This window comes from Scyliorhinus torazame, chromosome 1 (assembly GCF_047496885.1).
Source record: "Scyliorhinus torazame isolate Kashiwa2021f chromosome 1, sScyTor2.1, whole genome shotgun sequence".
NCBI classification, from domain to species: Eukaryota; Metazoa; Chordata; class Chondrichthyes; order Carcharhiniformes; family Scyliorhinidae; genus Scyliorhinus; species Scyliorhinus torazame.
In genome coordinates, this window is record NC_092707.1 from 422191394 (window position 1) to 422211506 (window position 20113).

The 20113-nt window shown below is 48.9% G+C and overlaps 1 protein-coding gene across 1 annotated transcript in view; it reads left to right on the forward strand.

Moving 5' to 3' along the window:
• Positions 1–20113, forward strand: part of LOC140428753 (E3 ubiquitin/ISG15 ligase TRIM25-like) — a 481100-nt gene that overhangs the window by 361392 nt on the left and 99595 nt on the right. The gene's annotated exons all lie outside the window — the stretch shown is intronic.

Genomic DNA, 20113 nt, shown 5'->3' on the forward strand with positions numbered 1-20113 from the left:
TGAGTGTGAGAGAGTGACTGTGTGTGAGTGTGAGAGTGACTGTGTGTGAGTGTGAGAGAGTGACTGTGTGTGAGTGTGAGAGTGACTGTATGTGAGTGTGAGTGAGTGACAGTGCGTGTGTGTGAGAGTGACTGTGTGTGAGTGTGAGAGAGTGACTGTGTGTGAGTGTGAGAGTGACTGTGTGAGTGTGAGAGAGTGAATGTGTGTGTGTGAGAGTATGACCATGTGTGAGTGTGAGAGAGTCAGTGTGTGTGAGTGTGAGCGAGTGAATGTGTGTGAGACAGTGACTGTGTGCGAGTGTGAGAGTGACTGTGTGTGAGTGTGAGAGAGTGAATGTGTGAGTGTGAGAGAGTGAATGTGTTTGAGTGTGAGAGAGTGAATGTGTGAGTGTGAGAGCGTGACTGTGTGTGAGTGTGAGAGATTGAATGTTTGTGAGTGCAAGAGAGTGAATGTGTGTGAGTGTGAGAGAGTGGCTGTGTGTGAGTGTGAGAGAGTGACGGTGTGTGAATGTGAGAGAGTGAATGCGTGTGAGTGTTAGAGTGTGACTGTTTGTGAGTGTGAGAGAGTGACTGTGTGAGTGTGAGAGAGTGACTGGATGTGACAGGGTGACTGTGTGTGTGTGTGAGAGAGTGACTGTGTGTGAGTGTGAGAGAGTGAATGTGTGTGAGTGTGAGAGAGTGAATGTGTGTGAGTGTGAGAGAGTGAATGTGTGTGAGTGTGAGAGAATGAACATGTGAGTGTGAGAGAGTGACTGTGTGTGAGTGTGAGAGAGTGACTGTGTGAGTGTGAGAGAGTGAATGTGTGTGAGTGTGAGAGAGTGAATGTGTGTGAGTGTGAGAGAGTAAATGTGTGTGAGTGCGAGAGGGTGAATGTGTGTGAGAGAATGAACATGTGAGTGTGAGAGAGTGACTGTGTGTGAGTGTGAGAGAGTGAATGTGTGTGAGTGTGAGAGAATGAACATGTGAGTGTGAAAGAGTGATTGTGTGTGAGTGTGAGAGAGTGACTGTGTGTGAGTGTGAGAGAGTTAATGTGTGTGAGTGTGAGAGAATGAACATGTGAGTGTGAGAGAGTGACTGTGTGAGAGAGTGACTGTGTGAATGTGAGAGAGTGAATGTGTGTGAGTGTGAGAGAGTGAATGTGTGTGAGTGTGAGAGGGTGACTGTGTCTGAGTGTGAAAGAGTGACTGTGTGTGAGTGTGAGAGAGTGAATGTGTGTGAGTACGAGAGGGTGACTGTGTCTGAGTGTGAAAGAGTGACTGTGTGTGAGTGTCAGAGAGTGACTGTGTGTGAGTGGGAGAGAGTGGCTGTGTGTGAGTGTCAGAGAGTGAGTGTGAGAGAGTCGCTGTATGTGAGTGTGAGAGGGTGACTGTGTGTGAGTGGGAGAGAGTGGCTGTGTGTAAGTGTCAGAGAGTGACTGTGTGTGAGTGTGAGAGAGTGACTGTGTGTGAGTGAGAGAGGGTGACCGTGTTTGAATGTGAGAGAGTGAATGTGTGTGAGTGCGAGAGGGTGACTGTGAGTGTGAGAGAGTGAATGTGTGTGAGTGTGAGAGAATGAATGTGTGTGTGTGAGAGAGTGACTGCGTGTGAGTGTGAGAGAGTGACTGAGTGTGAGAGAGTGAATGTTTTTGAGTGGGAGAGAGTGACTGTGGGTGAGTGGGAGAGAGTGACTGTGGGTGAGTGTGAGAGAGTGACTGTGTGTGAGTGTTATAGCGTGACTGTGAGTGAGTGTGAGAGAGTGACTGCGTGTGAGTGCGAGAGTGTGAATGTGTGTGAGTGCGAGAGAGTGACTGTGTGAGTGTGTGAGTGTGAGAGCTTGAGTGTGAGAGTGTGAGTGTAAGAGGGTGACTGTGTGAGTGTGAGAGAATGAACATGTGTGAGTGTGTGAGAGTCAGTGTGTGAGTGCAAGAGAGTGACTGTGTGTGAGTGTGAGATTATGAACATGTGTGAGTTTGAGAGAGTGAATGTGTGTGAGTGTTAGAGGGTGACAGTGTGTGAGTTTGAGAGAGTGACTGTGTGAGTGTGAGAGAGTCAGTGTGTGTGAGTTGGAGAGATAGTGATTGTGTGTGAGACAGTGACTTTGTGCGAGTGTGAGTGGGTGACTGTGTGTGAGTGTGAGAGGGTGACAGCCTGTGAGTGTGAGAGAGTGAATGTGTGTGTGTGAGAGTATGACCATGTGTGAGTGTGAGAGAGTCAGTGTGTGTGAGTGTGAGCGAGTGAATGTGTGTGAGACAGTGACTGTGTGCGAGTGTGAGAGTGACTGTGTGTGAGTGTGAGAGAGTGAATGTGTGAGTGTGAGAGAGTGAATGTGTTTGAGTGTGAGAGAGTGAATGTGTGAGTGTGAGAGCGTGACTGTGTGTGAGTGTGAGAGATTGAATGTTTGTGAGTGCAAGAGAGTGAATGTGTGTGAGTGTGAGAGAGTGGCTGTGTGTGAGTGTGAGAGAGTGACGGTGTGTGAATGTGAGAGAGTGAATGCGTGTGAGTGTTAGAGTGTGACTGTTTGTGAGTGTGAGAGAGTAACTGTGTGAGTGTGAGAGAGTGACTGGATGTGACAGGGTGACTGTGTGTGTGTGTGAGAGAGTGACTGTGTGTGAGTGTGAGAGAGTGAATGTGTGTGAGTGTGAGAGAGTGAATGTGTGTGAGTGTGAGAGAGTGAATGTGTGTGAGTGTGAGAGAATGAACATGTGAGTGTGAGAGAGTGACTGTGTGTGAGTGTGAGAGAGTGACTGTGTGAGTGTGAGAGAGTGAATGTGTGTGAGTGTGAGAGAGTGAATGTGTGTGAGTGTGAGAGAGTAAATGTGTGTGAGTGCGAGAGGGTGAATGTGTGTGAGAGAATGAACATGTGAGTGTGAGAGAGTGACTGTGTGTGAGTGTGAGAGAGTGAATGTGTGTGAGTGTGAGAGAATGAACATGTGAGTGTGAAAGAGTGATTGTGTGTGAGTGTGAGAGAGTGACTGTGTGAGAGAGTGAATTTGTGTGAGTGTGAGAGAGTGAATGTGTGTGAGTGTGAGAGGGTGACTGTGTCTGAGTGTGAAAGAGTGACTGTGTGTGAGTGTGAGAGAGTGAATGTGTGTGAGTACGAGAGGGTGACTGTGTCTGAGTGTGAAAGAGTGACTGTGTGTGAGTGTCAGAGAGTGACTGTGTGTGAGTGGGAGAGAGTGGCTGTGTGTGAGTGTCAGAGAGTGAGTGTGAGAGAGTCGCTGTATGTGAGTGTGAGAGGGTGACTGTGTGTGAGTGGGAGAGAGTGGCTGTGTGTAAGTGTCAGAGAGTGACTGTGTGTGAGTGTGAGAGAGTGACTGTGTGTGAGTGAGAGAGGGTGACCGTGTTTGAATGTGAGAGAGTGAATGTGTGTGAGTGCGAGAGGGTGACTGTGAGTGTGAGAGAGTGAATGTGTGTGAGTGTGAGAGAATGAATGTGTGTGTGTGAGAGAGTGACTGCGTGTGAGTGTGAGAGAGTGACTGAGTGTGAGAGAGTGAATGTTTTTGAGTGGGAGAGAGTGACTGTGGGTGAGTGGGAGAGAGTGACTGTGGGTGAGTGTGAGAGAGTGACTGTGTGTGAGTGTTATAGCGTGACTGTGAGTGAGTGTGAGAGAGTGACTGTGTGTGAGTGCGAGAGTGTGAATGTGTGTGAGTGCGAGAGAGTGACTGTGTGAGTGTGTGAGTGTGAGAGCTTGAGTGTGAGAGTGTGAGTGTAAGAGGGTGACTGTGTGAGTGTGAGAGAATGAACATGTGTGAGTGTGTGAGAGTCAGTGTGTGAGTGCAAGAGAGTGACTGTGTGTGAGTGTGAGATTATGAACATGTGTGAGTTTGAGAGAGTGAATGTGTGTGAGTGTTAGAGGGTGACAGTGTGTGAGTTTGAGAGAGTGACTGTGTGAGTGTGAGAGAGTCAGTGTGTGTGAGTTGGAGAGATAGTGATTGTGTGTGAGACAGTGACTTTGTGCGAGTGTGAGTGGGTGACTGTGTGAGTGTGAGAGAATGAATATGTGTGAGTGCGAGGGTGTCAGTGTGTGTGAGTGCAAGAGAGTGACTGTGTGTGAGTGTGAGAGAGTGACTGTGTGTGAGTGTGAGAGAATGAACATGTGTGAGTGGGAGAGGATGAATGTGTGAGAGAGCGAATGTGTGTGAGTGTGAGAAAGTGACTGTGAGTGGGAGAGAGTAACTGTGTGAGTGGGAGAGAGTGACTGGATGTGACAGGGTGACTGTGTGTGTGTGTGAGAGAGTGACTGTGTGTGAGTGTGAGAGAGTGAATGTGTGTGAGTGTGAGAGAGTGAATGTGTGTGAGTGTGAGAGAGTGAATGTGTGTGAGTGTGAGAGAATGAACATGTGAGTGTGAGAGAGTGACTGTGTGTGAGTGTGAGAGAGTGACTGTATGAGTGTGAGAGAGTGAATGTGTGTGAGTGTGAGAGAGTGAATGTGTGTGAGTGTGAGAGAGTAAATGTGTGTGAGTGCGAGAGGGTGAATGTGTGTGAGAGAATGAACATGTGAGTGTGAGAGAGTGACTGTGTGTGAGTGTGAGAGAGTGAATGTGTGTGAGTGTGAGAGAATGAACATGTGAGTGTGAAAGAGTGATTGTGTGTGAGTGTGAGAGAGTGACTGTGTGTGAGTGTGAGAGAGTTAATGTGTGTGAGTGTGAGAGAATGAACATGTGAGTGTGAGAGAGTGACTGTGTGAGAGAGTGACTGTGTGAATGTGAGAGAGTGAATGTGTGTGAGTGTGAGAGAGTGAATGTGTGTGAGTGTGAGAGGGTGACTGTGTCTGAGTGTGAAAGAGTGACTGTGTGTGAGTGTGAGAGAGTGAATGTGTGTGAGTACGAGAGGGTGACTGTGTCTGAGTGTGAAAGAGTGACTGTGTGTGAGTGTCAGAGAGTGACTGTGTGTGAGTGGGAGAGAGTGGCTGTGTGTGAGTGTCAGAGAGTGAGTGTGAGAGAGTCGCTGTATGTGAGTGTGAGAGGGTGACTGTGTGTGAGTGGGAGAGAGTGGCTGTGTGTAAGTGTCAGAGAGTGACTGTGTGTGAGTGTGAGAGAGTGACTGTGTGTGAGTGAGAGAGGGTGACCGTGTTTGAATGTGAGAGAGTGAATGTGTGTGAGTGCGAGAGGGTGACTGTGAGTGTGAGAGAGTGAATGTGTGTGAGTGTGAGAGAATGAATGTGTGTGTGTGAGAGAGTGACTGCGTGTGAGTGTGAGAGAGTGACTGAGTGTGAGAGAGTGAATGTTTTTGAGTGGGAGAGAGTGACTGTGGGTGAGTGGGAGAGAGTGACTGTGGGTGAGTGTGAGAGAGTGACTGTGTGTGAGTGTTATAGCGTGACTGTGAGTGAGTGTGAGAGAGTGACTGTGTGTGAGTGCGAGAGTGTGAATGTGTGTGAGTGCGAGAGAGTGACTGTGTGAGTGTGTGAGTGTGAGAGCTTGAGTGTGAGAGTGTGAGTGTAAGAGGGTGACTGTGTGAGTGTGAGAGAATGAACATGTGTGAGTGTGTGAGAGTCAGTGTGTGAGTGCAAGAGAGTGACTGTGTGTGAGTGTGAGATTATGAACATGTGTGAGTTTGAGAGAGTGAATGTGTGTGAGTGTTAGAGGGTGACAGTGTGTGAGTTTGAGAGAGTGACTGTGTGAGTGTGAGAGAGTCAGTGTGTGTGAGTTGGAGAGATAGTGATTGTGTGTGAGACAGTGACTTTGTGCGAGTGTGAGTGGGTGACTGTGTGAGTGTGAGAGAATGAATATGTGTGAGTGCGAGGGTGTCAGTGTGTGTGAGTGCAAGAGAGTGACTGTGTGTGAGTGTGAGAGTGACTGTGTGTGAGTGTGAGAGAATGAACATGTGTGAGTGGGAGAGGATGAATGTGTGAGAGAGCGAATGTGTGTGAGTGTGAGAAAGTGACTGTGAGTGGGAGAGAGTGACTGTGTGAGTGGGAGAGAGTGTGTGTGTGTGAGAGTGAGAGTGTGACTGTGTGTGAGTGTGAGAGAGTGAGTGTATGTGAGTGTGTGAGTGAGAGAATGAACATGTGCGAGTGTGAGAGAGTGACTGTGTGAGTGTGAGAGTGTGAATGTGTGTGTGTGAGAGTGTGAATGTGTGTGTGTGAGAGAGTGACTGTGTGAGTGGGAGAGAGTGAGTGTGTGTGGGTGTGAGAGTGTGAGTGTGAGATAGTGAGTGTATGTGAGTGTGTGACTGTGACTGTGTGTGAGAGAATGAACATGTGTGAGTGTGAGAGAGTGAATGTGTGTGAGTGCAAGAGGGTGACTGTGTGAGTGTGAGAGGGTGACTGTCTGTGAGTGTGAGAGTGTGAATGTGTGTGTGTGAGAGAATGAAAATGTGTGAGTGTGAGAGAGTCAGTGTGTGTGAGTGTGAGAGAGTGAATGTGTGTGAGTGTGAGAGTGACTGTGTGTGAGTGTGAGAGAGTGAATGTGTGAGTGTGAGAAAGTGAATGTGTTTGAGTGTGAGAGAGTGAATGTGTGAGTGTGAGAGCGTGACTGCGTGTGAGTGTGAGAGATTGAATGTTTGTGAGTGCAAGAGAGTGAATGTGTGTGAGTGTGAGAGTGACTGTGTGAGTGTGAGAGAGTAGCTGTGTGTGAGTGTGAGAGTGTGACTGTGTGAGTGTGAGAGTGACTGTGTGTGAGTGTGAGAGAGTGACTGTGTGTGAGTGTGAATGAGTGAATGTGCGTGAGTGTTAGAGGGTGACTGTGTGTGAGTGTGAGAGAGTGACTGTGTGTGAGTGTGAGAGTGACTGTGTGTGAGTGTGAGAGAGTGACTGTGTGTGAGTGTGAGAGTGACTGTATGTGAGTGTGAGTGAGTGACAGTGCGTGTGTGTGAGAGTGACTGTGTGTGAGTGTGAGAGAGTGACTGTGTGTGAGTGTGAGAGTGACTGTGTGTGAGTGTGAGAGAGTGGTTGTGTGTGAGTGTGAGAGAGTGACTGTGTGTGAGTGTGAGAGTGACTGTGTGTGAGTGTGAGACAGTGACTGTGTGTTAGTGTGAGAGAGAGAATGTGTGTGAGTGTTAGAGGGTGACTGTGTGTGAGTGTGAGAGAGTGACTGTGTGAGTGCGAGAGAGTGAATGTGTGTGAGTGTGAGAGAATGAACATGTGAGTGTGAGAGTGTGACTGTGTGTGAGTGTGAGAGAGTGACTGTGTGAGTGTGAGAGAGTGAATGTGTGTGACTGTGAGAGAGTGAATGTGTGTGATGTGAGAGAGTAAATGTTTGTGAGTGCGAGAGGGTGACTGTGTCTGAATGTGAAAGAGTGACTGTGTGTGAGTGTGAGAGAGTGAATGTGTGTGAGTGCGAGAGGCTGGCTGTGTGTGAGTGTGAAAGAGTGAGTGTGTGTGAGTGTGAGAGATTGACTGTGTGTGAGTGGGAGAGAGTGGCTGTGTGTGAGTGTCAGAGAGTGAGTGTGAGAGAGTGACTATGTGAGTGTGAGAGGGTGACTGTGTGAGTGGGAGAGAGTGGCTGTGTGTCAGTGTCAGAGAGTGACTGTGTGTGAGTGTTTGAGAGTGACTGTGTGTGAGTGAGAGAGGGTGACCGTGTGTGAATGTGAGAGAGTGAATGTGTGTGAGGGCGAGACGGTGACTGTGTGAGTGTGAGAGAGTGACTGTGTGTGAGTGTGAGAGAGTGAATGTGTGTGTGTGAGAGAGTGACTGCGTGTGAGTGTGTGAGAGTGACTGAGTGTGAGAGAGTGAATGTTTTTGAGTGGGAGAGAGTGACTGTGTGTGAGTGTTATAGCGTGACTGTGTGTGAGTGTGAGAGAGTGACTGTGTGTGAGTGTTATAGCGTGACTGTGTGTGAGTGTGAGAGAGTGACTGTGTGTGAGTGCGAGAGTGTGAATGTGTGTGAGTGCGAGAGAGTGACTGTGTGTGAGTGTGAGAGCTTGAGTGTGAGAGTGTGAATGAGTGTGAGTGTGAGAGGGTGACTGTGTGAGTGTGAGAGAATGAACATGTGTGAGTGTGTGAGAGTCAGTGTGTGAGTGCAAGAGAGTGACTGTGTGTGAGTGTGAGATAATGAACATGTGTGAGTTTGAGAGGATGAATGTGCATGAGTTTGAGAGAGTGAACGTGTGTGAGTGTTTGAGGGTGACAGTGTGTGAGTGTGAGAGAGTGACTGAGTGTGACAGGGTGACTGTATGTGTGTGTGAGAGGGTGACTGTGTGTGAGTGCGAGAGAGTGTCTGTGTGTGAGTGTGAGAGTGTGAATGTGTGAGTGTGAGAGAGTGAATGTGTGAGTGTGAGAGATTGAGTGTGTGTGAGTGGGAGAGAGTGTCTGTGTGTGAGACAGTGACTGTGTGCGAGTGTGAGTGGGTGACTGTGTGAGTGTGAGAGAATGAACATGTGTGAGTGCGAGAGAATCAGTGTGTGTGAGTGCAAGAGAGTGACTGTGTGGGAGTGTGAGAGTGTGACTGTATGTGAGTGTGAGAGAATAAACATGTGTGAGTGTGCGGAAGTGACTGTGTGTGAGTGTGAGAGAGTGAATGTGTGTGTGTGAGAGAGTAAATGTGTGTGAGTGTGGGAGAGTGACTGTGTGTGAATGTGTGTGTGTGAGAGAGTGAATGTGTGTGAGTGTGAGAGGGCGACTGTGTGTGAGTGTGAGAGTGACTGTGTGATTATGAGAGAGTGACTGTGAGTGAGTGCGAGAGGGTGACTGTGTGAGTGTGAGAGGGTGACTGCCTGTGAGTGTGAGACAGTGAATGTGTGTGTGTGAGAGAATGAACATGTGTGAGTGTGAGAGTCAGTGTGTGTGCGTGTGAGAGAGCAAATGTGTGTGAGTGTTAAAGGATGACTGTGTGTGAGTGAGAGAGTGACTGTGTGAGTGTGAGAGAGTGACTGAATGTGAGAGGGTGACTGTGTGTGTGTGTGAGAGGGTGACTGTGTGTGAGTGTGAGAGAGTGACTGTGTGTGAGTGTGAGAGAGTGAATGTCTGTGAGTGTGAGAGAATGAACATGTGAGTGTGAGAGAGTGACTGTGTGTGAGTGTGAGAGAGTGACTGTCTGAGTGTGAGAGAGTGAATGTGTGTGAGTGTGAGAGAGTCAGTTTGTGAGTGGGAGATAGTGACTGTGTGTGAGTGCGAGAAAGTGACTGTTTGTGTGTGAGAGAGTGAATGTGTGCGAGTGTGAGAGAGTGACTGTGTGTGAGAGAGTGAATGTGTGTGAGTGCGAGAGTGTGACTATGTGAGAGTGAGAGAGAGTGACCGTGTGTGAGTGTGAGAGAGTGAATGTGTGTGAGTGCGAGAGGGTGACTGTGTATGAGTGTGAGAGAGTGACGGTGTGTGAGTGGGAGAGAGTGACTGTGTGTGAGTGTGAGAGAGTAAATGTGTGTGAGTGGGAGAGAGTGACTGTGGGTGAGTGTGAGAGCGTGACTGTGTGCGAGTGTTAGAGCGTGACTGTGTGTGAGTGAGAGAGAGTGACTGTGTGTGAGTGCGAGAATGTGAATGTGTGTGAGTGCGAGAGGGTGACTGTGTGTGAGTGTGAGAGAGTGACTGTGTGTGAGTGGGAGAGAGTGACTGTGTGCGAGTGTGAGAGAGCGAATGTGTGTGAGTGGGAGAGAGTGACTGTGAGTGAGTGTGAGAGCGTGACTGTGTGCGAGTGTTAGAGCGTGATTGTGTGTGAGTGTGAGAGAGTGGCTGTGTGTGATTGCGAGAGTGTGAATGTGTGTGAGAGTGAGAGGGTGTCTGTGTGTGAGTGTGAGAGAATGAACATGTGAGAGTGTGAGAGAATGAACATGTGTGAGTGTGGGGGAATGAACATGAGTATGAAAGAGTGACTGTGAGTGTGAGAGAGTCACTGCGTGTGAGTGGAAGAGAGTGACAGTGTGTGAGTGTGACTGTGTGAGTGTGAGATTGTGACTGTGTGAGAGAATGACTGAGTAAGAGTCTGAGAGAGTGACTGTGTGTGAGTGTGAGAGTGTGACTGTGTGAGTGTGAGATTGTGACTGTGTGAGAGAGTGACTGTGTAAGAGTCTGAGAGAGTGACTGTGTGTGAGTGTGAGAGTGTGATTGTGTGTGAGTGGGAGAGGGTGAATGTGTGTGTGTGAGAGCGTGAATGTGTGAGAGGGAGGGTGTGTGTGTGAGAGAGAGTCAGTGTGTATGAGTCGGAGAGAGTGACTGTGTGTGAGTGTGAGACAGTGACTGTGTGTGAGTGTGAGAGAGTGAATGTGTGTGAGTGTGAGAGTGTGATTGTCTGGCTGTGAGAGAGTGACTGTGTGTGTGTGGGAGAGAGTGAATGTGTGTGAGAGGGAGAGGGTGAATGTGTGTGAGTGTGAGAGGGGGACTGTGTGTGAGTGTGAGTGTGACTGTGTGTGAGTGTGAGAGAATGAACATGTGTGAGTTTGAGTGTGACTGTCTGTGAGTGTGAGTGGGTGACTGTGTGTGAGTGTCAGAGTTTGACTGTGTGTGAGTGTGAGAGAATGAACAAGTGTGAGTGTGAGAGAGTGACTGTTTGTGAGTGTGGGTGAGTGACTGTGTGTGTGTGTGAGAGAGTGGATGTTTGTGAGTTTGAGAGGGTGACTGTGTGAGTGTGAGAGAATGGACATGTGTGAGTGCGAGAGAGTAAGTGTGTGTGAGTCTGAGAGAGTGACTGTTTGTGAGTGTGAGAGGGTGACTGTGTGAGTGGGAGAGAGTGGCTGTGTGTCAGTGTCAGAGAGTGACTGTGTGTGAGTGTTTGAGAGTGACTGTGTGTGAGTGAGAGAGGGTGACCGTGTGTGAATGTGAGAGAGTGAATGTGTGTGAGGGCGAGACGGTGACTGTGTGAGTGTGAGAGAGTGACTGTGTGTGAGTGTGAGAGAGTGAATGTGTGTGTGTGAGAGAGTGACTGCGTGTGAGTGTGTGAGAGTGACTGAGTGTGAGAGAGTGAATGTTTTTGAGTGGGAGAGAGTGACTGTGTGTGAGTGTTATAGCGTGACTGTGTGTGAGTGTGAGAGAGTGACTGTGTGTGAGTGTTATAGCGTGACTGTGTGTGAGTGTGAGAGAGTGACTGTGTGTGAGTGCGAGAGTGTGAATGTGTGTGAGTGCGAGAGAGTGACTGTGTGTGAGTGTGAGAGCTTGAGTGTGAGAGTGTGAATGAGTGTGAGTGTGAGAGGGTGACTGTGTGAGTGTGAGAGAATGAACATGTGTGAGTGTGTGAGAGTCAGTGTGTGAGTGCAAGAGAGTGACTGTGTGTGAGTGTGAGATAATGAACATGTGTGAGTTTGAGAGGATGAATGTGCATGAGTTTGAGAGAGTGAACGTGTGTGAGTGTTTGAGGGTGACAGTGTGTGAGTGTGAGAGAGTGACTGAGTGTGACAGGGTGACTGTATGTGTGTGTGAGAGGGTGACTGTGTGTGAGTGCGAGAGAGTGTCTGTGTGTGAGTGTGTGAATGTGTGAGTGTGAGAGAGTGAATGTGTGAGTGTGAGAGATTGAGTGTGTGTGAGTGGGAGAGAGTGACTGTGTGTGAGACAGTGACTGTGTGCGAGTGTGAGTGGGTGACTGTGTTAGTGTGAGAGAATGAACATGTGTGAGTGCGAGAGAATCAGTGTGTGTGAGTGCAAGAGAGTGACTGTGTGGGAGTGTGAGAGTGTGACTGTATGTGAGTGTGAGAGAATAAACATGTGTGAGTGTGCGGAAGTGACTGTGTGTGAGTGTGAGAGAGTGAATGTGTGTGTGTGAGAGAGTAAATGTGTGTGAGTGTGGGAGAGTGACTGTGTGTGAATGTGTGTGTGTGAGAGAGTGAATGTGTGTGAGAGGGCGACTGTGTGTGAGTGTGAGAGTGACTGTGTGATTATGAGAGAGTGACTGTGAGTGAGTGTGAGAGAGTGACTGTGTGTGAGTGCGAGAGGGTGACTGTGTGAGTGTGAGAGGGTGACTGCCTGTGAGTGTGAGACAGTGAATGTGTGTGTGTGAGAGAATGAACATGTGTGAGTGTGAGAGTCAGTGTGTGTGCGTGTGAGAGAGCAAATGTGTGTGAGTGTTAAAGGATGACTGTGTGTGAGTGAGAGAGTGACTGTGTGAGTGTGAGAGATTGACTGAATGTGAGAGGGTGACTGTGTGTGTGTGTGAGAGGGTGACTGTGTGTGAGTGTGAGAGAGTGACTGTGTGTGAGTGTGAGAGAGTGAATGTCTGTGAGTGTGAGAGAATGAACATGTGAGTGTGAGAGAGTGACTGTGTGTGAGTGTGAGAGAGTGACTGTCTGAGTGTGAGAGAGTGAATGTGTGTGAGTGTGAGAGAGTCAGTTTGTGAGTGGGAGATAGTGACTGTGTATGAGTGCGAGAAAGTGACTGTTTGTGTGTGAGAGAGTGAATGTGTGCGAGTGTGAGAGAGTGACTGTGTGTGAGAGAGTGAATGTGTGTGAGTGCGAGAGTGTGACTATGTGAGAGTGAGAGAGAGTGACCGTGTGTGAGTGTGAGAGAGTGAATGTGTGTGAGTGCGAGAGGGTGACTGTGTATGAGTGTGAGAGAGTGACGGTGTGTGAGTGGGAGAGAGTGACTGTGTGTGAGTGTGAGAGAGTAAATGTGTGTGAGTGGGAGAGAGTGACTGTGGGTGAGTGTGAGAGCGTGACTGTGTGCGAGTGTTAGAGCGTGACTGTGTGTGAGTGAGAGAGAGTGACTGTGTGTGAGTGTGAGAGAGTGACTGTGTGTGAGTGCGAGAGTGTGAATGTGTGTGAGTGCGAGAGAGTGACTGTGTGTGAGTGTGAGAGCTTGAGTGTGAGAGTGTGAATGAGTGTGAGTGTGAGAGGGTGACTGTGTGAGTGTGAGAGAATGAACATGTGTGAGTGTGTGAGAGTCAGTGTGTGAGTGCAAGAGAGTGACTGTGTGTGAGTGTGAGATAATGAACATGTGTGAGTTTGAGAGGATGAATGTGCATGAGTTTGAGAGAGTGAACGTGTGTGAGTGTTTGAGGGTGACAGTGTGTGAGTGTGAGAGAGTGACTGAGTGTGACAGGGTGACTGTATGTGTGTGTGAGAGGGTGACTGTGTGTGAGTGCGAGAGAGTGTCTGTGTGTGAGTGTGAGAGTGTGAATGTGTGAGTGTGAGAGAGTGAATGTGTGAGTGTGAGAGATTGAGTGTGTGTGAGTGGGAGAGAGTGTCTGTGTGTGAGACAGTGACTGTGTGCGAGTGTGAGTGGGTGACTGTGTGAGTGTGAGAGAATGAACATGTGTGAGTGCGAGAGAATCAGTGTGTGTGAGTGCAAGAGAGTGACTGTGTGGGAGTGTGAGAGTGTGACTGTATGTGAGTGTGAGAGAATAAACATGTGTGAGTGTGCGGAAGTGACTGTGTGTGAGTGTGAGAGAGTGAATGTGTGTGTGTGAGAGAGTAAATGTGTGTGAGTGTGGGAGAGTGACTGTGTGTGAATGTGTGTGTGTGAGAGAGTGAATGTGTGTGAGTGTGAGAGGGCGACTGTGTGTGAGTGTGAGAGTGACTGTGTGATTATGAGAGAGTGACTGTGAGTGAGTGCGAGAGGGTGACTGTGTGAGTGTGAGAGGGTGACTGCCTGTGAGTGTGAGACAGTGAATGTGTGTGTGTGAGAGAATGAACATGTGTGAGTGTGAGAGTCAGTGTGTGTGCGTGTGAGAGAGCAAATGTGTGTGAGTGTTAAAGGATGACTGTGTGTGAGTGAGAGAGTGACTGTGTGAGTGTGAGAGAGTGACTGAATGTGAGAGGGTGACTGTGTGTGTGTGTGAGAGGGTGACTGTGTGTGAGTGTGAGAGAGTGACTGTGTGTGAGTGTGAGAGAGTGAATGTCTGTGAGTGTGAGAGAATGAACATGTGAGTGTGAGAGAGTGACTGTGTGTGAGTGTGAGAGAGTGACTGTCTGAGTGTGAGAGAGTGAATGTGTGTGAGTGTGAGAGAGTCAGTTTGTGAGTGGGAGATAGTGACTGTGTGTGAGTGCGAGAAAGTGACTGTTTGTGTGTGAGAGAGTGAATGTGTGCGAGTGTGAGAGAGTGACTGTGTGTGAGAGAGTGAATGTGTGTGAGTGCGAGAGTGTGACTATGTGAGAGTGAGAGAGAGTGACCGTGTGTGAGTGTGAGAGAGTGAATGTGTGTGAGTGCGAGAGGGTGACTGTGTATGAGTGTGAGAGAGTGACGGTGTGTGAGTGGGAGAGAGTGACTGTGTGTGAGTGTGAGAGAGTAAATGTGTGTGAGTGGGAGAGAGTGACTGTGGGTGAGTGTGAGAGCGTGACTGTGTGCGAGTGTTAGAGCGTGACTGTGTGTGAGTGAGAGAGAGTGACTGTGTGTGAGTGCGAGAATGTGAATGTGTGTGAGTGCGAGAGGGTGACTGTGTGTGAGTGTGAGAGAGTGACTGTGTGTGAGTGGGAGAGAGTGACTGTGTGCGAGTGTGAGAGAGCGAATGTGTGTGAGTGGGAGAGAGTGACTGTGAGTGAGTGTGAGAGCGTGACTGTGTGCGAGTGTTAGAGCGTGATTGTGTGTGAGTGTGAGAGAGTGGCTGTGTGTGATTGCGAGAGTGTGAATGTGTGTGAGAGTGAGAGGGTGTCTGTGTGTGAGTGTGAGAGAATGAACATGTGAGAGTGTGAGAGAATGAACATGTGTGAGTGTGGGGGAATGAACATGAGTATGAAAGAGTGACTGTGAGTGTGAGAGAGTCACTGCGTGTGAGTGGAAGAGAGTGACAGTGTGTGAGTGTGACTGTGTGAGTGTGAGATTGTGACTGTGTGAGAGAATGACTGAGTAAGAGTCTGAGAGAGTGACTGTGTGTGAGTGTGAGAGTGTGACTGTGTGAGTGTGAGATTGTGACTGTGTGAGAGAGTGACTGTGTAAGAGTCTGAGAGAGTGACTGTGTGTGAGTGTGAGAGTGTGATTGTGTGTGAGTGGGAGAGGGTGAATGTGTGTGTGTGAGAGCGTGAATGTGTGAGAGGGAGGGTGTGTGTGTGAGAGAGAGTCAGTGTGTATGAGTCGGAGAGAGTGACTGTGTGTGAGTGTGAGACAGTGACTGTGTGTGAGTGTGAGAGAGTGAATGTGTGTGAGTGTGAGAGTGTGATTGTCTGGCTGTGAGAGAGTGACTGTGTGTGTGTGGGAGAGAGTGAATGTGTGTGAGAGGGAGAGGGTGAATGTGTGTGAGTGTGAGAGGGGGACTGTGTGTGAGTGTGAGTGTGACTGTGTGTGAGTGTGAGAGAATGAACATGTGTGAGTTTGAGTGTGACTGTCTGTGAGTGTGAGTGGGTGACTGTGTGTGAGTGTCAGAGTTTGACTGTGTGTGAGTGTGAGAGAATGAACAAGTGTGAGTGTGAGAGAGTGACTGTTTGTGAGTGTGGGTGAGTGACTGTGTGTGTGTGTGAGAGTGGATGTTTGTGAGTTTGAGAGGGTGACTGTGTGAGTGTGAGAGAATGGACATGTGTGAGTGCGAGAGAGTAAGTGTGTGTGAGTCTGAGAGAGTGACTGTTTGTGAGTGTGAGAGGGTGACTGTGTGTGAGTGGGAGAGAGTGGCTGTGTGTCAGTGTCAGAGAGTGACTGTGTGTGAATGTTTGAGAGTGACAGTGTGTGAGTGAGAGAGGGTGACCGTGTGTGAATGTGAGAGAGTGAATGTGTGTGAGGGCGAGACGGTGACTGTGTGAGTGTGAGAGAGTGACTGTGTGTGAGTGTGAGAGAGTGAATGTGTGTGTGTGAGAGAGTGACTGCGTGTGAGTGTGTGAGAGTGACTGAGTGTGAGAGAGTGAATGTTTTTGAGTGGGAGAGAGTGACTGTGTGTGAGTGTTATAGCGTGACTGTGTGTGAGTGTGAGAGAGTGACTGTGTGTGAGTGTTATAGCGTGACTGTGTGTGAGTGTGAGAGAGTGACTGTGTGTGAGTGCGAGAGTGTGAATGTGTGTGAGTGCGAGAGAGTGACTGTGTGTGAGTGTGAGAGCTTGAGTGTGAGAGTGTGAATGAGTGTGAGTGTGAGAGGGTGACTGTGTGAGTGTGAGAGAATGAACATGTGTGAGTGTGTGAGAGTCAGTGTGTGAGTGCAAGAGAGTGACTGTGTGTGAGTGTGAGATAATGAACATGTGTGAGTTTGAGAGGATGAATGTGCATGAGTTTGAGAGAGTGAACGTGTGTGAGTGTTTGAGGGTGACAGTGTGTGAGTGTGAGAGAGTGACTGAGTGTGACAGGGTGACTGTATGTGTGTGTGAGAGGGTGACTGTGTGTGAGTGCGAGAGAGTGTCTGTGTGTGAGTGTGTGAATGTGTGAGTGTGAGAGAGTGAATGTGTGAGTGTGAGAGATTGAGTGTGTGTGAGTGGGAGAGAGTGACTGTGTGTGAGACAGTGACTGTGTGCGAGTGTGAGTGGGTGACTGTGTTAGTGTGAGAGAATGAACATGTGTGAGTGCGAGAGAATCAGTGTGTGTGAGTGCAAGAGAGTGACTGTGTGGGAGTGTGAGAGTGTGACTGTATGTGAGTGTGAGAGAATAAACATGTGTGAGTGTGCGGAAGTGACTGTGTGTGAGTGTGAGAGAGTGAATGTGTGTGTGTGAGAGAGTAAATGTGTGTGAGTGTGGGAGAGTGACTGTGTGTGAATGTGTGTGTGTGAGAGAGTGAATGTGTGTGAGAGGGCGACTGTGTGTGAGTGTGAGAGTGACTGTGTGATTATGAGAGAGTGACTGTGAGTGAGTGTGAGAGAGTGACTGTGTGTGAGTGCGAGAGGGTGACTGTGTGAGTGTGAGAGGGTGACTGCCTGTGAGTGTGAGACAGTGAATGTGTGTGTGTGAGAGAATGAACATGTGTGAGTGTGAGAGTCAGTGTGTGTGCGTGTGAGAGAGCAAATGTGTGTGAGTGTTAAAGGATGACTGTGTGTGAGTGAGAGAGTGACTGTGTGAGTGTGAGAGATTGACTGAATGTGAGAGGGTGACTGTGTGTGTGTGTGAGAGGGTGACTGTGTGTGAGTGTGAGAGAGTGACTGTGTGTGAGTGTGAGAGAGTGAATGTCTGTGAGTGTGAGAGAATGAACATGTGAGTGTGAGAGAGTGACTGTGTGTGAGTGTGAGAGAGTGACTGTCTGAGTGTGAGAGAGTGAATGTGTGTGAGTGTGAGAGAGTCAGTTTGTGAGTGGGAGATAGTGACTGTGTATGAGTGCGAGAAAGTGACTGTTTGTGTGTGAGAGAGTGAATGTGTGCGAGTGTGAGAGAGTGACTGTGTGTGAGAGAGTGAATGTGTGTGAGTGCGAGAGTGTGACTATGTGAGAGTGAGAGAGAGTGACCGTGTGTGAGTGTGAGAGAGTGAATGTGTGTGAGTGCGAGAGGGTGACTGTGTATGAGTGTGAGAGAGTGACGGTGTGTGAGTGGGAGAGAGTGACTGTGTGTGAGTGTGAGAGAGTAAATGTGTGTGAGTGGGAGAGAGTGACTGTGGGTGAGTGTGAGAGCGTGACTGTGTGCGAGTGTTAGAGCGTGACTGTGTGTGAGTGAGAGAGAGTGACTGTGTGTGAGTGCGAGAATGTGAATGTGTGTGAGTGCAAGAGGGTGACTGTGTGTGAGTGTGAGAGAGTGACTGTGTGTGAGTGGGAGAGAGTGACTGTGTGCGAGTGTGAGAGAGCGAATGTGTGTGAGTGGGAGAGAGTGACTGTGAGTGAGTGTGAGAGCGTGACTGTGTGCGAGTGTTAGAGCGTGATTGTGTGTGAGTGTGAGAGAGTGGCTGTGTGTGATTGCGAGAGTGTGAATGTGTGTGAGAGTGAGAGGGTGTCTGTGTGTGAGTGTGAGAGAATGAACATGTGAGAGTGTGAGAGAATGAACATGTGTGAGTGTGGGGGAATGAACATGAGTATGAAAGAGTGACTGTGAGTGTGAGAGAGTCACTGCGTGTGAGTGGAAGAGAGTGACAGTGTGTGAGTGTGACTGTGTGAGTGTGAGATTGTGACTGTGTGAGAGAATGACTGTGTAAGAGTCTGAGAGAGTGACTGTGTGTGAGTGTGAGAGTGTGACTGTGTGAGTGTGAGATTGTGACTGTGTGAGAGAGTGACTGTGTAAGAGTCTGAGAGAGTGACTGTGTGTGAGTGTGAGAGTGTGATTGTGTGTGAGTGGGAGAGGGTGCATGTGTGTGTGTGTGAGAGCGTGAATGTGTGAGAGGGAGGGTGTGTGTGTGAGAGAGAGTCAGTGTGTATGAGTCGGAGAGAGTGACTGTGTGTGAGTGTGAGACAGTGACTGTGTGTGAGTGTGAGAGAGTGAATGTGTGTGAGTGTGAGAGTGTGATTGTCTGGCTGTGAGAGAGTGACTGTGTGTGTGTGGGAGAGAGTGAATGTGTGTGAGAGGGAGAGGGTGAATGTGTGTGAGTGTGAGAGGGGGACTGTGTGTGAGTGTGAGTGTGACTGTGTGTGAGTGTGAGAGAATGAACATGTGTGAGTTTGAGTGTGACTGTCTGTGAGTGTGAGTGGGTGACTGTGTGTGAGTGTCAGAGTTTGACTGTGTGTGAGTGTGAGAGAATGAACAAGTGTGAGTGTGAGAGAGTGACTGTTTGTGAGTGTGGGTGAGTGACTGTGTGTGTGTGTGAGAGAGTGGATGTTTGTGAGTGTGAGAGGGTGACTGTGTGAGTGTGAGAGAATGGACATGTGTGAGTGCGAGAGAGTAAGTGTGTGTGAGTCTGAGAGAGTGACTGTTTGTGAGTGTGAGAGAGAGACTGTGTGTGAGTAGGAGAGTGTGACTGTGTGTGAGTGTGAGAGAGTGACTGTGTGTGAGTGTGAGAGAGTGGATGTGAGTGAGTGCGAGAGAGTAAGTGTGTTTGAGAGTGAGAGAGTGAATGTGTGTTAGTGTGAGAGAGTGACTGTGTGTGAGTGGGAGAGAGTGGATGTGTGTGAGTGTGAGAGAGTGAATGTGTGTCAGTGTGAGAGAATGAACATGTGTGAGAGAGTGACTGTGTGTGAGTGGGAGAGAATGACTGTGAGTGGGAGAGAGTGACTGTGTGTGAGTGGGAGAGAGTGGATGTTTGTGAGTCTGAGAGGGTGACTGTGTGAGTGAATGGAAATATGTGAGTGCGAGAGGGTGACTGTGTGTGAGTGTGAGAGAGTGACTGTGTGTGAGTGCGAGAATGTGAATGTGTGTGAGTGTGAGAGGGTGACTGTGTGTGAGTGTGAGAGAGTGACTATGTGTGAGTGGGAGAGAGTGACTGTAGGTGAGTGTGAGAGCGTGACTGTTTGTGAGTGTGAGAGAATGAACATGTGTGAGTGCGAGAGAGTGAGTGTGCGTGAGTGTGAGAGAGTGACTGTGTGTGAGTGGGAGAGTGTGACTGTGTGAGAGGGTGACTGTGTGTGATTGTGAGAGAGTGAATGTGTGTGAGTGTGAGAGGGTGACTGTGTGAGTGTGAGAGGGTGACTGCCTGTGAGTGTGAGACAGTGAATGTGTGTGTGTGAGAGAATGAACATGTGTGAGTGTGAGAGTCAGTGTGTGTGCGTGTGAGAGAGCAAATGTGTGTGAGTGTTAAAGGATGACTGTGTGTGAGTGAGAGAGTGACTGTGTGAGTGTGAGAGAGTGACTGAATGTGAGAGGGTGACTGTGTGTGTGTGTGAGAGGGTGACTGTGTGTGAGTGTGAGAGAGTGACTGTGTGTGAGTGTGAGAGAGTGAATGTCTGTGAGTGTGAGAGAATGAACATGTGAGTGTGAGAGAGTGACTGTGTGTGAGTGTGAGAGAGTGACTGTCTGAGTGTGAGAGAGTGAATGTGTGTGAGTGTGAGAGAGTCAGTTTGTGAGTGGGAGATAGTGACTGTGTGTGAGTGCGAGAAAGTGACTGTTTGTGTGTGAGAGAGTGAATGTGTGCGAGTGTGAGAGAGTGACTGTGTGTGAGAGAGTGAATGTGTGTGAGTGCGAGAGTGTGACTATGTGAGAGTGAGAGAGAGTGACCGTGTGTGAGTGTGAGAGAGTGAATGTGTGTGAGTGCGAGAGGGTGACTGTGTATGAGTGTGAGAGAGTGACGGTGTGTGAGTGGGAGAGAGTGACTGTGTGTGAGTGTGAGAGAGTAAATGTGTGTGAGTGGGAGAGAGTGACTGTGGGTGAGTGTGAGAGCGTGACTGTGTGCGAGTGTTAGAGCGTGACTGTGTGTGAGTGAGAGAGAGTGACTGTGTGTGAGTGCGAGAATGTGAATGAGTGTGAGTGCAAGAGGGTGACTGTGTGTGAGTGTGAGAGAGTGACTGTGTGTGAGTGGGAGAGAGTGACTGTGTGCGAGTGTGAGAGAGCGAATGTGTGTGAGTGGGAGAGAGTGACTGTGAGTGAGTG